Source organism: Urocampus carinirostris, chromosome 20, assembly GCF_059441175.1.
Source record: "Urocampus carinirostris isolate Australia breed hairy pipefish chromosome 20, RoL_Ucar_1.0, whole genome shotgun sequence".
NCBI classification, from domain to species: domain Eukaryota; kingdom Metazoa; phylum Chordata; class Actinopteri; order Syngnathiformes; family Syngnathidae; genus Urocampus; species Urocampus carinirostris.
This window is the reverse complement of record NC_142368.1, coordinates 11498982-11511848: the sequence shown is the minus strand read 5'-3', so window position 1 is coordinate 11511848 and position 12867 is coordinate 11498982.

Sequence of the window (12867 nt, the reverse complement as noted above, 5' to 3'; positions counted from 1 at the left end):
TACTTTTGCACTCTTGGAATGGATTAGCGCATTTACATTCATAATATGTCTCTACTTACAAATTTTTCAGGTTACAAAGCTACTCCCAGAACAAAGTAAATTCGTAACTAGAAGTACCACGGCACTACAAAACTTAAACTACAGTAGCTACAACACAATACTACAGACATAAAACAACAATTCTACCATAGAAATACTCCAAAAAATAAAACTACCGTCGTGCTACAAAAATACTGCATTCGACTGCATCCTACTTAAAAAATACAACTCCAGTCAAAATAGAAAACTAAATATAAAATCAATAAACAGGGACCTAAAATATACTTTTGCTTTCAAATCGATAAATTCAAAAACGATTTGATGAGACTAATCCATTTAAAAAAATATAACATGTACAGTTCATGTCTGCATGTTGTCACTATTACCGATGCGTTGCACTTGTGCCCGCTCCTCTGGCGCCAACTGCCTCAGACTCTGATTGGCTCCCTGTCACTATTTAAACCCACTCCTTTTTGTCACCTGTTGTCAGTCCGTCTACAAACCTCAGTGTACTCTAGGCAAGCTTTTTCGACCCTGATCCCTGTTTTTGCTCCCGTCTGTTTCCTCGTTTTTGATCCTGACCACGTCTACTCTCCTCTCCTGGCTTTCGACTTGTTCCCGATCCCGACCACGTTTTTTGCTCTCCTGTCCCTGCTACTGACCCGTTTTTTTTCCGTTCCCGACACCGCCATCGCTCGCCACGCAAGTCCCACTTCCGCGTTCAGAGCGACCTGCTTCCCGCGACCAGCGATCACCAGATCGTGGGTGCAATTCTTTCCTTTCTTCCCAATACAACTGAGAAAAAAGTAACGCAAGGGGGTCCTGTCTCTGTTATGGTCTTGACACATGTATATGTATTCATCAATGAACAAATTGAATCCGTCTCTACGATCGGCGCATCGGAAAAATATTGAAACCTAACTGGGTGTCAGGTTAAACCCAACACTTGTAACAAAAACCTGTATACAAAAAGGACACAGAGAATCGTGTATAGTTTTCTTGCAAGGGAAGCGAACGGAAAACTGCTTTTGGTTACAGTTCCTCCAACTCACTTCAAAGCAGCCTTCCCTCACCTTGCCTTTTATTCAGAAAAAGAACGCCCTCGTTACATAAGCTCACAACTGCTGAGTGAAGGGTGTTTACACAAAATCATTTGAGACCAGTTCTTTTGTTCATACAGCAACATGTGATTTTAGTCCGAGGGTACGAGCGTCGTTGACTCATGCTGATTATTCCTCTTTATCAGGATGTGAGAGACTTAAAACAAAAGCAATCAATAGTTCCTTCCTCGTGTCCTGTTTACACTGCAAACAAACACACTGACTTAATCATGGGGTTAAAAATACTAAGATAGAATAACGTATGAATAAATATTCCAACACTGGGCCCCCAAATACTTGCCCACCCCTGCAGTAGAGGCTCCTCCTAACTTGTCCCAAGGCGTTTAATACAAATAAATAGCCTCACACTAATACATTATAGTTTCCTAACCAAAACAAACTCACCTAGATTTATTTTCATTTAAAAGTGATTAAATCGGTCTGTTGCTTCTCATGCATCTTCTCCGGAGAAAATGAGCAAACCCGCAATACAATAAATAACATAACAAATTGCTAGTACGTGTTTTTTGTGTGTGTGTGTACATTTTGGTGTGTGTACATGTACAGTCCTACCTCTTCTTAAGAGCTTGCAGTACTTTGTGTAAGGATCATGCTCATAACTCGAATTCAGGTAGTGCTAAAACACTACTTTTCTTTTTTCACCTGTAGCAACTTTGCTGCTTGCACTGACTTTCTTCGGAGGCATAATAAGGGGCGAAAACACCCGTACGCCGCTCAGCATCGCACCCTAGCGTACGCACTCACGCATCACCGGCGTTCGAACTCCGATTTTTTGACCGAACAGCGAAGCAAGAATTTCTCGAAATTTTTGGTCGGACTTGTTCGAACTGAGAGGCTTTCGAAAACCGAGGTTCCACTGTAGTTAATAATAATGATAATAACACCGACAATAACAATAAAAATAATCATGATAATAGTTTTAATAATAATAACAGTGGATTGTAACAATTTATGAATCGTATTTCCGTGGGATATCAAAATTAATTCTTTAAAGTGAGTTTTTGTAGTACACGCTCGTGCGTGTTTGGATGTGTGTCAGAGATGGTCTTTATTAAGACTCTTTGGTGGCTGTATTTACACAGATAAAATACATATATTGTTAAAAACTAAATCGTGATACCAGGAGCAAGTACTCACACGAGGCTTCCATGTTGGTTGAAAGAGAAAAAGAGAACGCCCCCAGGGCGGGCGTGGTTTATTATTCGTCGGTGTAAACAGCACACACATGAGCACGACTTCAAAATAAAAGAATATAAGATTGATAAACGTACAAGAGATATAATTAGACTGATTATTGAAACGTTGTTTTATGTGTGTGTGTGTGTGAGAAAGATTGTTTTTGTATTTAGGAATATAAAAATAAGTTAGGGCAGCACGGCGGCGCAGTTCTAAGGTCTTGGGAACCTCCTGTGTGGGTTCAAATCCAGCTACTGGTCTTCCTGTGCGGAGTTTGTATGTTCTCCCCGTGCTCGTGTGGGTTTCCTCCGGGCACTCCGGTTTCCTCCCACATTCCAAAGACATACATTTCAGGTGGATTGGCCGGTCCAAATTGTCCCCAGCGAGTTGTCTGTCCCTGTGTGCCCTGCGATTGGCTGGCAACCAGTTCAGGGTGTCCCATGCCCACTGCCCGATAAGTTATTTACATAATAGAAAATTCTGAGAGATTTACATCCAAAACGGCCACCTCGACATTTTGTGTGCAGGAAATTTGACAACCACAAACGACCTGAAACGGTGTTAAAAACGGCCAAATTAAAACCAAATACGCGCATAAACCGCGTTGATAGCCAGCTGCTTGTTTCCTGGATACTCTATTTACTCAATCTATTCAAACTCAACCCCCAAAAATGATCGATTTCCCCCAGGAGGACAATCTGGAAATGCTGACGTATACCGGAGCACAGCATGTGCCAGTTAAATGAAATAAAACGGGCGAGAATGACTCCGTGTCCCCTGCAGTCCCTCAGGGAGGACGCCGGCGTGAGGTCATCGCATTTTTATGGGGATGACATCGTCAAACGAGTCGACGTGGCAAGTTTGGGCGCTACCATATATTTGTGTTTTACGACTGTGATGTCATCCTTGAGGAAGAAATCGAAGTACCCGCGGCGACGAGGTAGTAGCTTTGCGTCCGTCAGCGCCTTTGCGTCGGAGCGGCCATCTTTCAATTCTCGTCTTTGAGGCTTTCAGCCGGTCACGCCTCCATTAGGCTTCCGGCATGAATAAATCATCCCTGTTTTTATGATTATTCACTTTGGCAGCGGCCGAGGCTCATTGATTGGCTGCCAACCCGACGACCGTCCCCCCCCCACCCTGCCAGGGAAAATGGGCCAAATTGATCTTCACCGAGAAGACAGGGGAGGGTTGTTGTTTTTATTTTTACAGCTTTCGAAATCCTTTGGCTTATTGGCCATCAATTCTTGGAACTTAAAAAAGACGTAAAAAAAAAAGAATCTAAAAAAACTGGGAGAACTACTGCTGGTTGACGGGTCTGAGCGAGCTTGAACCTGTCAGCAGGTTTAAACATTTTGGAGCCATCAGATCAGAAGAAGGGTCAAGACCAGAAATTATGGCCGGGATAGCTCAAACCACAGCGAACTCGCCCGACTAGAGACACTGGTTACTTACATCTTCCTCTTAACTTGCGAGTGTGTCACAGTTGCCATGGCTCCCAATCGGACCCGCCCGTGTGGCGCCAGCTTAGTGCCCTCACTCACCCTTTGTCAGTCCGTCAACGGATCTCTGCCCCGCAAGACGTGGGTTTTGACTCTGTCTGGTTTCCTGCCTGTGTTTCCTGTCCGGTATCGTTCCTGTCTATCTTCATCCTGTTTATTATTGATCTCCAGTTTCCTTCCCGTCTAGTTTGTCCTGTTTAATTTCGATATCCTGTTTTGATATCAATCCCGTCTGTCCCGTCCTGTCTGGTATCGACCCCATCTGTCCGATATCTCCTCGGGCCTCTGGCTTCCTGTCATTCCGCACCAGACTGCTGCCTAATGTGCATGACTGCCCCATTTCCCGTAAAATAAAAGGCTTGTGTGAGAAACGTCACGCATTTGGGTTCTCCTCCTGTTCCGGTTCATGACAGAGTCATTGACTATCACAGCAAAGCTAGAAAGGAAAAACCGGGCCATGGAGCTGCGATGCTTCAGGAAACTTCTAGGCCTCAGCTATAAAACCCAACTGACAAACAACCCAAACTCAGGCCAGGAACTGCAGTGGAGAGAACTGGAGAGTAGCGTCCTCAGCATTGTTCCCTCTAAGCTGCGCGTGTGCGCAATTGCGCACTACCCAGAGCTTTTCCGCGCACAAGAAAATCTAGCCAGCTCACAAAAATCAGGGCTCGAAATTGATAATTAAAAAGCGAATTAAGTCAAAGTTACAGTGCGTGAAGGTAAAAATACAAGGGTTCCAAGGTTGAAATAGAGCGAAGTTGAGTAAAGTCAGTAGAGTTTTTCGAGAACCGGCTTCTTCGGCTCGGCTCACTAAAAGGAACCGGCTATTTCGGGTCCTAAACGGCTCTTCAGGTTGTTTTTGCTTCTTTCATCCCTATATGACCAAATATTATGTAGAATTATGCACAAAATGACTTAAAGGAAGGGAGGGAAATAGAACAAAAAAGAAAAAAACACCAAAATGAAAAAGTAATGAAAAGCTGAGAAAAAAAAGAAACAAAAGGAATAAAAAAAAGAAGGAAAAATTCAGAAAAAAGCCAGAAAAAAGGCAAGAAAGAAACAAAGGAAAAAAGTAACAGCTAAGAAAAATCAAACACAATGAGATTTTTTAAAGGAATTTAAAAAAATGGAAAAAAAAAAACCAGGGAAAAAGAAGAAAAAGTTTGTGTTGCATTCAAATAATTTCCAATTATGCAAAGTCAATCTTGTTGCCAACATTGTACTTCCACTAAAAAATCTGGCCAAATACAGTTCTGTATCGTGCTACTAATGACCAGGGTTGGGTAGGGTTACTTTAACTGGATTACTTTCAATTACTTTTGGATGACTCCAATACCAAATATGCTCATAAAAGACAAAAGAAACTAAATATGAATAAAATGACTCAATTTTGTGCAGGCTCAGGGAGTAACGGATTCCACGGAACGGCAAAAATGATGTCGGCAAGCTGTTTGGATTTATTTTCATTTTGTTTCTGTCGCATTTGATATTCGTTTTGCCGGAGATCAAAGAGATCAAAGCCAGGAGAGAAAGCTTACCACGTGTTGTGAGTCATCATTTGATTCATATTTAGTTTCTTTTGTCTTTTATTAGCATATTTGGTATTGGAGTAATCCAAAAGTCATTGAAAGTAATCCAGTTAAAGTAAACCTACCCAACCCTGCTCATGACTTAGTTGCCGCACTTGGGATTGCTGTTGCTCACTGTTGTTTGAAGCGTTGCCTACCGACTTTGTGTGAACGCTCAGACTCGTAAGGAAAATTAGAGGGAATAATGGTCCTCAGTACTGCTTCGATGACTCAAGCGGTTAAGGAACCTGCGAAAGGTGAATCTCATGCCGGGGTTTCCCCCGAATAACTTTCTAAGCCTGGTGGTTGGACACAGAAAGGGAACCGATTCAGGGGCGTGAAAATATTCGTCAACAACTTCAAACAAAATCTATTATTAGACGTCACACACAACCGCGACCATCGGAGAAGTTTCAGCGCTCGCCATCCGGAGTGTGTGACATCGCGGTCGAATGTCCTATATTTGCTATCTTCTTCTGCGACGATGTTTCTCATTAGGGCCTGTCTCCTCACATTTGTCATAGTGGCTGCTCACAAGCATCCGACACGCAAACACACAACCGCACAGGGATGGATGGAGAGCAATGTTCCCTGTCATTTTCCTTACGGGTCTGAGCGTTGACACAAAGTCGGTGAGCAACGCTTGAAACAACAGTGGGCAACGGCGATCCCAAGTGTGGCAACTAAGTCATTATCAAACATGTCCAAAATTTGACATCAATTTACATTTTGCCGAGTTTCCGGCAATGCAAAATGATTTTTCACTTTAGAATGAATTGACTCAAGTATTATTGCAAAGGTTGTACGGCCTACAAACGTCATTTGTATTTACAATTCTTTCACAAGATTTCCATTTTTTTTAAATGTTCTGATATATTTTGTCGCATAATATTAACATTTTGGGGGGCTTATTTAGTCGGTCGTAAGATACAGACCTGTACTTAATCACATTTTTTAGTGGAAGTACAATGTTGGCGACAAGATTCACTTGATATAATTGGAAATTATTTGAATGTAACACAAACTTTTTCTTCTTTTTCCCTGTTTTTTTTCCCATTTTTTAAAAATTCCTTTAAAAAAAAATGTCATTGTGTTTATTACTTTCTTGTTTTTGTTCTCTATTTACTTTTTTTTTCATTTCTTTTTTTCTTTTCTTTTCTTTTTTCTGGCTTTTTCTGAATTTTTCCTCCTTTTTTTCTCCTCCTTTTGTTTCTTTTTTCTCAGCTTTTCACTACTTTTTCATTTAGGTATTTTTTTCTTTTTTGTTCTATTCCCCCCTTCCTTTAAGTCATTTTGTGCATAATTTTACATAATATTTGGTCATATAGGGATGAAAGAAGCAAAAACAACCTGAAGAGCCTTTTGGGACCCGAAAGAGCCGGTTCCTTTTAGTGAGCCGAGCCGAAGAAGCCGGTTCTCGAAAAACTCTATTGACTTTACTCAACTTCCAAATACCGCATTTAGGACACAACATCGGGGGAACCTGTGTATTTTTACCTTCATGCACTGTAACTTTGACTTAATTCGCTTCTTAATGATCAATTTCGAGCCCTGATTTTTGTGCGCTGGCTAGATTTTCCTGTGCGCGGAAAAGCTCTAAGTCTCCAATTTCTGACCCAAATAGGAAACGTCATTAGATCTAAGGAGTTGCGCAAGACAGAAAGTTTCGGAGAAAGATTTGACGGAAGTTTTGAGGTCTCTTGCGTAAGTATCACTCCCTTTCCCATAAAAAAAAAAACATAAACGAGACACACGGTCAACAGTGTTCTGGTTTGCCCGCGTCCCTGCGTCCTAGACGCTTCATTTTTGCTAGGGACGCATAGTCTCAAATCAACGTGCGTCCCCGGGACACAACATTTTTTTACCCGATTACTTTTTTTTTAAACAAAGATTTACCGCACTCCAAACTTTTCGTTAGGCAGATCCGCCATTGTTGTTTTGGTCTCGCGGTTCGAGTTTTCGTCTACAAGCCGATCTCGAGTTGTGTAGTGAAAAGTCCGTCTCTTTTTAGAGAACCGGCTTTTTCGGCTCAACTCATTAAAGAGAGCCGCTCTCAAACGGCTCACTTGCTTTGATGCATTATATTACAAATTATTACGTTGAGAAAAAAAGGAAGTATAAAAGGAGAAAATGAAAAAAAGACAGGTTTGTGGTGATCCCCTTTAATCAGTATATTACCAACAATAATTTAATGCAGAAAATGAATTTATAATTTGATGATTAAAACTGAATGAAAATATAGATTTATATTACATATTTGTCGCCGATTTACAATTTCAACCTCGATAAGACTACATTTTGGGGACCCATAGATCTCTGTTGGGACCCATAGATTTTTGAGCATGCGAGTCCCCGGGACCCGTCACTTTTCACAGCTAAAATGAAAACTGTTAAACTAAATAAATACCCAAATAAATAAATGACAAAACCAATGACAAAATGCATAAATTAAATAATCAATTACATTTATGTCATAGATTTAGGTATTTATGTATATATGTATATATAGTATTTTCCGCACTATAAGGCGCACCTAAAAGCCTTTATTTTTTTCAAAAGCTGACCATGCGCCTTATAATACAGTGCGCCTTATATATGGATCAATATTAAGTCGCAAGGTCTCGCAATTAAGGCAAGCAGTCGCTGACTTGATTTTCCCCCGAAGGCGAAGTCGTCCGCGGTGTATGCTGGGATTCATATACCGGCGTTTCATTGGCTAACCAATGTGTCAATCATCATTTGAATCGGTCACTATTGGCTAAAGTGTTTCGGAGGTAAAGGGGGCGGATCCTTTTTATCATTTACAGGCTGGCATAGGCTAAAGGGGCGAAACAAAGCCTGCAATTGGCCGAAAAAGATAAATGCGAATCACACGTTGGGTTGCACTACGGCATAGAGAAAACATTTTTTACTAAATATTTTACTCTCTGGGCAGCACTGCGGCGCAGTGGTTAGCGCATGTGTGGCACAGTTCAAGTCATGGGAACCTCCTACGTGGGTTCAAATCCAGCTCCAGACTTCCTGTGCGGAGTTTGTATGTTCTCCCCGTGCTTGCGTGGGTTTCCTACGGGCACTCCGGTTTCCTCCCACATTCCAAAAACATGCATTTCAGGTGAATTGGCCGGTCCAAATTGTCCCTAGGTGTGGATGAGCGAAAAAGTTGTCTGTCCCCGTGTGCCCTGCGATTGGCTGGCAACCAGTTCAGGGTGTCCCCTGCCCACTGCCCGTTGATTGCTGGGATGGGCTCCAGCACCCCCGCGACCCTACTGAGGATAAGCGGTGCAGCCAATGGATTTACCCTGGATTTACTACACTTACGGTTGTACGAAGACCATGGTTACGTATCGTTATTGAAGGTGATGGCTGCAAGAGAACTTAGGTGAGCTATGCGGCTTTATATTTTCCCGGTATCTTCTTTTAGAACGATCTTGATGTTTCTGTGATGAGTCTATTTTTAAACTCAAGACGTCATCTTATTATCATATAGATTTCTTGATGGATCAACGTGTCGGCCTTTGTGGTCCCAATTCTCCTCAAGTTGAGGCCGCCCTGGGACTCGACATAATCAAGAGGGAATCGTTTTAATATTCATGCGCACGCCCCTAATAATGGCGGGGTGTACGGGGTTTAGTGGCACCTTTCCTTTAATACGTACGCCAAAAAAACAGCTGATTATTGTGTGATATGTCGACATATCTGAAGGCATGGATTGGTAGGGCTTTGATTTTGGATTAAATTTGATTAGATTTGTGATGACTGATTATTTGGCATACATTTAGATAACATTTGGGTTCCTACGCACATTACAATGATTCTTTACTTTTCACATTATAACAGACCCCCAGTTTTATTGTGAATATTATAATCTGATATGCCATTGTCCTTTAGGGCACCGGTGTCAAACGGGTGGCCCGCGGGCCAGATCGGGCCCGCTAAGGGATTGAATCCGGCCCGCGAGAGAACACTCAGAGAAGCGCAAGAGAAAAACGAGCTGCAGGTTGAAATACGGCAACTTGATGTTGCCAAAGAAAGGTGCCTCGAACAAAGACACTGTACTTGTATTTATCTCTCTCTCTCTCACTCTCTCTTTCGCTCTCTCTCACTCTCTCTTTCACTCTCTCTTTTGCTCTCTCTTTCGCTCTATTTCGCTCTCTCGCACTCTCTCGCAGTCTCTCGCAGTCTCTCGCGCTCTCTCACGCTCTCTCGCTCTCTCTCGCGCTCTCTCGCGCTCTCTCGCGCTCTCTCGCGCTCTCTCTTTCTCTCTCTCTCTTTCTCTCTCTCTCTTTCTCTCTTTCTCTCTTTTTCTCTTTCTTTCCCTCTTTTTCTCTTTTTCTCTCTTCTCTTTCTCTTTCTCTCTCTTTCTCTCTCTCTTTTTCTCTCTCTCTTTCTCTCTCTCTCTTTCTCTCTTTCTCTCTTTTTCTCTTTCTTTCCCTCTTTTTCTCTTTTTCTCTCTTCTCTTTCTCTTTCTCTCTCTTTCTCTCTCTCTTTTTCTCTCTCTCTTTCTCTCTCTCTCTCTCTCTCTCTCTTTCTCTCTTTCTCTTTCTCTCTTTCTTTCCCTCTTTTTCTCTCTTATCTCTTTCTCTCTCTCTCTCTCTCTCTCTCTCTCTCTCCCTGTGTCTTTTTAACTTCTTTGGCTCTAACTTCCTTTTTTCCTTTTCTCTCTTTTCTCTTTCTCTCTTCCCACCCTTTGCGCTTTCTTTTCTCTTTTCTCTCCTTCTGTCTTTCTATTTCTCTTTGGATTTCTTTCTTCCTCTCCCTTTCTCTTCCCCCTCTCTCATGACTTTTTATCTCTTTTGTTTCTCATGCTCTTTCTTTCTTTGTCCCGCCCTCTCTATTTTTCCCCTCCCTTTTTCTCTTATTTCTTTATCTCTCTTTTTCTTTCTCTTTTATCTACTAGTCCGGCCCCCGACAGAATGTTTGTTCTATCGTGTGGCCCCCGAGTTAAAATGAGTTTGACACCTCTAATTTAGGGTATGCTTGTTGGCCAAATTGACTAATTACCTGCACTTGACGCTCGTCATCTAACCGGCATAAAAGAACTGCACCGACAACTTCCTGCTGTCGGATCGTTGCCTTATATGCTTCTATATTACCCTTTGACACCTGTGTTGTGCCCTAAAAACCCTTCTTTCTTTCTACTAGCCGAGACTGTGGGCTGTGTTTTTGTTGCCATTTTTTCCTTTCCACCTAAGTTCTTTGTGTTATTACTGTAATTTTTCTTTGCGTGTCCTGTCACAAGCCAGAGACGGAGACGGACCCAATTTTGTTGTTTTAGTTTTATTGAGAAAGAGAGCAGTGCTTGCTTCCACGATCCGATGATTGTCGGACACAGGTAGCTGATGACAGGAACACGGAAGTGGCACTTCCGTGTCGAGCGAGGATAGTCGTGGGCAGCGGTAGAGCTGATCGATACCCGGTACGGGGGAGCAAGGGCGGTAACGAGTCCAGAAAAAAGGTCGGCAGCAAGTTTCAGGCAGGAAACAGGGCAAAACAGGTCGATGGCCGGTACGGAAGAGCAGGGCAGAAACGGGTCCAGAAACAGGTCGACAACAGGTATCGGGCAGGAGATTTTCGGAAGGTACGGAGCTTGCCTAGAAAAAGCGTAGGTTCGCAGGACGGTCTGATAGCTTCCTCTTGGCACTGTGTTAAATATGGCGAAATGACATCTGAGTCCTTTAGTGTTCCCTGTGGTGTTCCGCAGGGTTCAGTACTTGGCCCCCTTCTTTTCAGCATTTACATGCTTCCATTCTCTCTCTCTCTCTCTCTCGACCTTACCTTATTTAGTGACTCACTTCCGCGTTCCGTCTTCTTACTCACAGCTGTTGTCTTGATTTCCATACGTTTTTCCCTCCTACAAGGACTCGTCCTCTTCCCTTTATTCAAACTCCGTCTCCATGGTTCCTTGCTAGTTCATTGCCTTTCTCTTCATGTTCAAAACACCAGTCACAGTACTCTTGTCTACTTGGTGTTCTGAATCCCTGCCTGATGAACTTATGGACAGTCAAATTTGCTGCCTGAAATCACTGGATCGCCGAACTCTTCGCGCGTGTACTTGGTAACGTTTGTTTGTCTCTGGTACTCTTGATAGTGTGAGATGATGTCCTAATAAATGACAACCATTTGTTTGTGCTATGTGTTTTCGCGTTGTGTTTTCGCTCCATCCCAAGAGAGTCCATGGAAGCTAGCTACCCAGGTGTTCTCTGGGGGATACCTGGTGCTAGCGCCCCCTTATTAGACCTTTATGGGAATTTTAACCCTTGGATGCCTAAGTAGGGTCAAAAATGACCCCATGGATTGTTTTTTAAAAATCTTTCTAGGTTAGAAGAGTTGTAATATTGTCATATTCCAGGTATTCTTCATAATACATTATTAAGACTTAATGCCATTAGTACCGTAAATTCCAGACTATAAACCGCTACTTTTTTCCCAAACTTTCAACCCTGCGGCTTATTCAGTGATGCCGCCAATTTATGTCATTTTTCTAACGGGCGCTAGCGGCGCTCGAGTGTTGCTACCATTAACTGCCCTGTCACAGGCACCGTTTGGGATGAAAGTTGTATTATTATTATTAAAGCTTTGAAAACTCTCTCGGTGTACCGTCTTTCTTTGTAAATATGTGTAACCCATGTATAATATGGATTTGCAACTGTATATTTTTGTAATGTATTTATTTGTATTTATTTTAGACACTTATTCTGATATGTTTTGCACGGGCGAATGAAAAAAGGAGGGGCGGAACAAACGCGGGGTGACGGGAAGTGGGGACCGGTAAAGGTGAGGATGTCGTGTCCAGCATGGTCGCCGTGGCAACCGTCTGGCCCCGCCCCCTGGGCAACAGCGGAAGATCGCCTAATTTGCGCGTCTGCTACTTAAGGGGGGTTTTGGGTTTTGCGGGCTGGCTCATTGCATTTTCTTTTCTGCTTGCATTTTCTGTCTGCATTTCCCGTTCTATTTTGCACTGTCCTGTTTTGTTTGAGTCGGAAGAAACCTGTGTTTGCACGTTTTTAGTTAAAGCCTGTTTGTTCTGTCTTGTCCCTGAGTTTTGGACGACTTTTATTTTGCTAAATAAAAGTTTTGATCGTCAACGCAATTGAGTTCTCCCTTCCTGCCTCCTGCCTCCGTTCTGGTCCGGTCCCCCTTGACAGAGGAACAGACAGACCTGTTTGTGGACGCGGCAGACAATAGTGGATATATATTTTTCCCACCCTTACCTTTGGAAATATACACTTTTTTCCTTGGATTACTTTCAACGGGACCCGGACTCTGCAGGTCTGCATCAAACCTTAAGTACCGGTAGCATGCGGCTTATGTACAGGTGCGGCTTGTGTGAGTACAAAATCGGGTTTCCTCTTCAAATGTGGTGGGTGCGGCTTATAATCAGATGCGCTCTATAGTCCGGAATTTACGGTATTCTTATTTACCCCCCTCTAATTTTAGACCACACCCATGGAAAAGTGTTTGTAC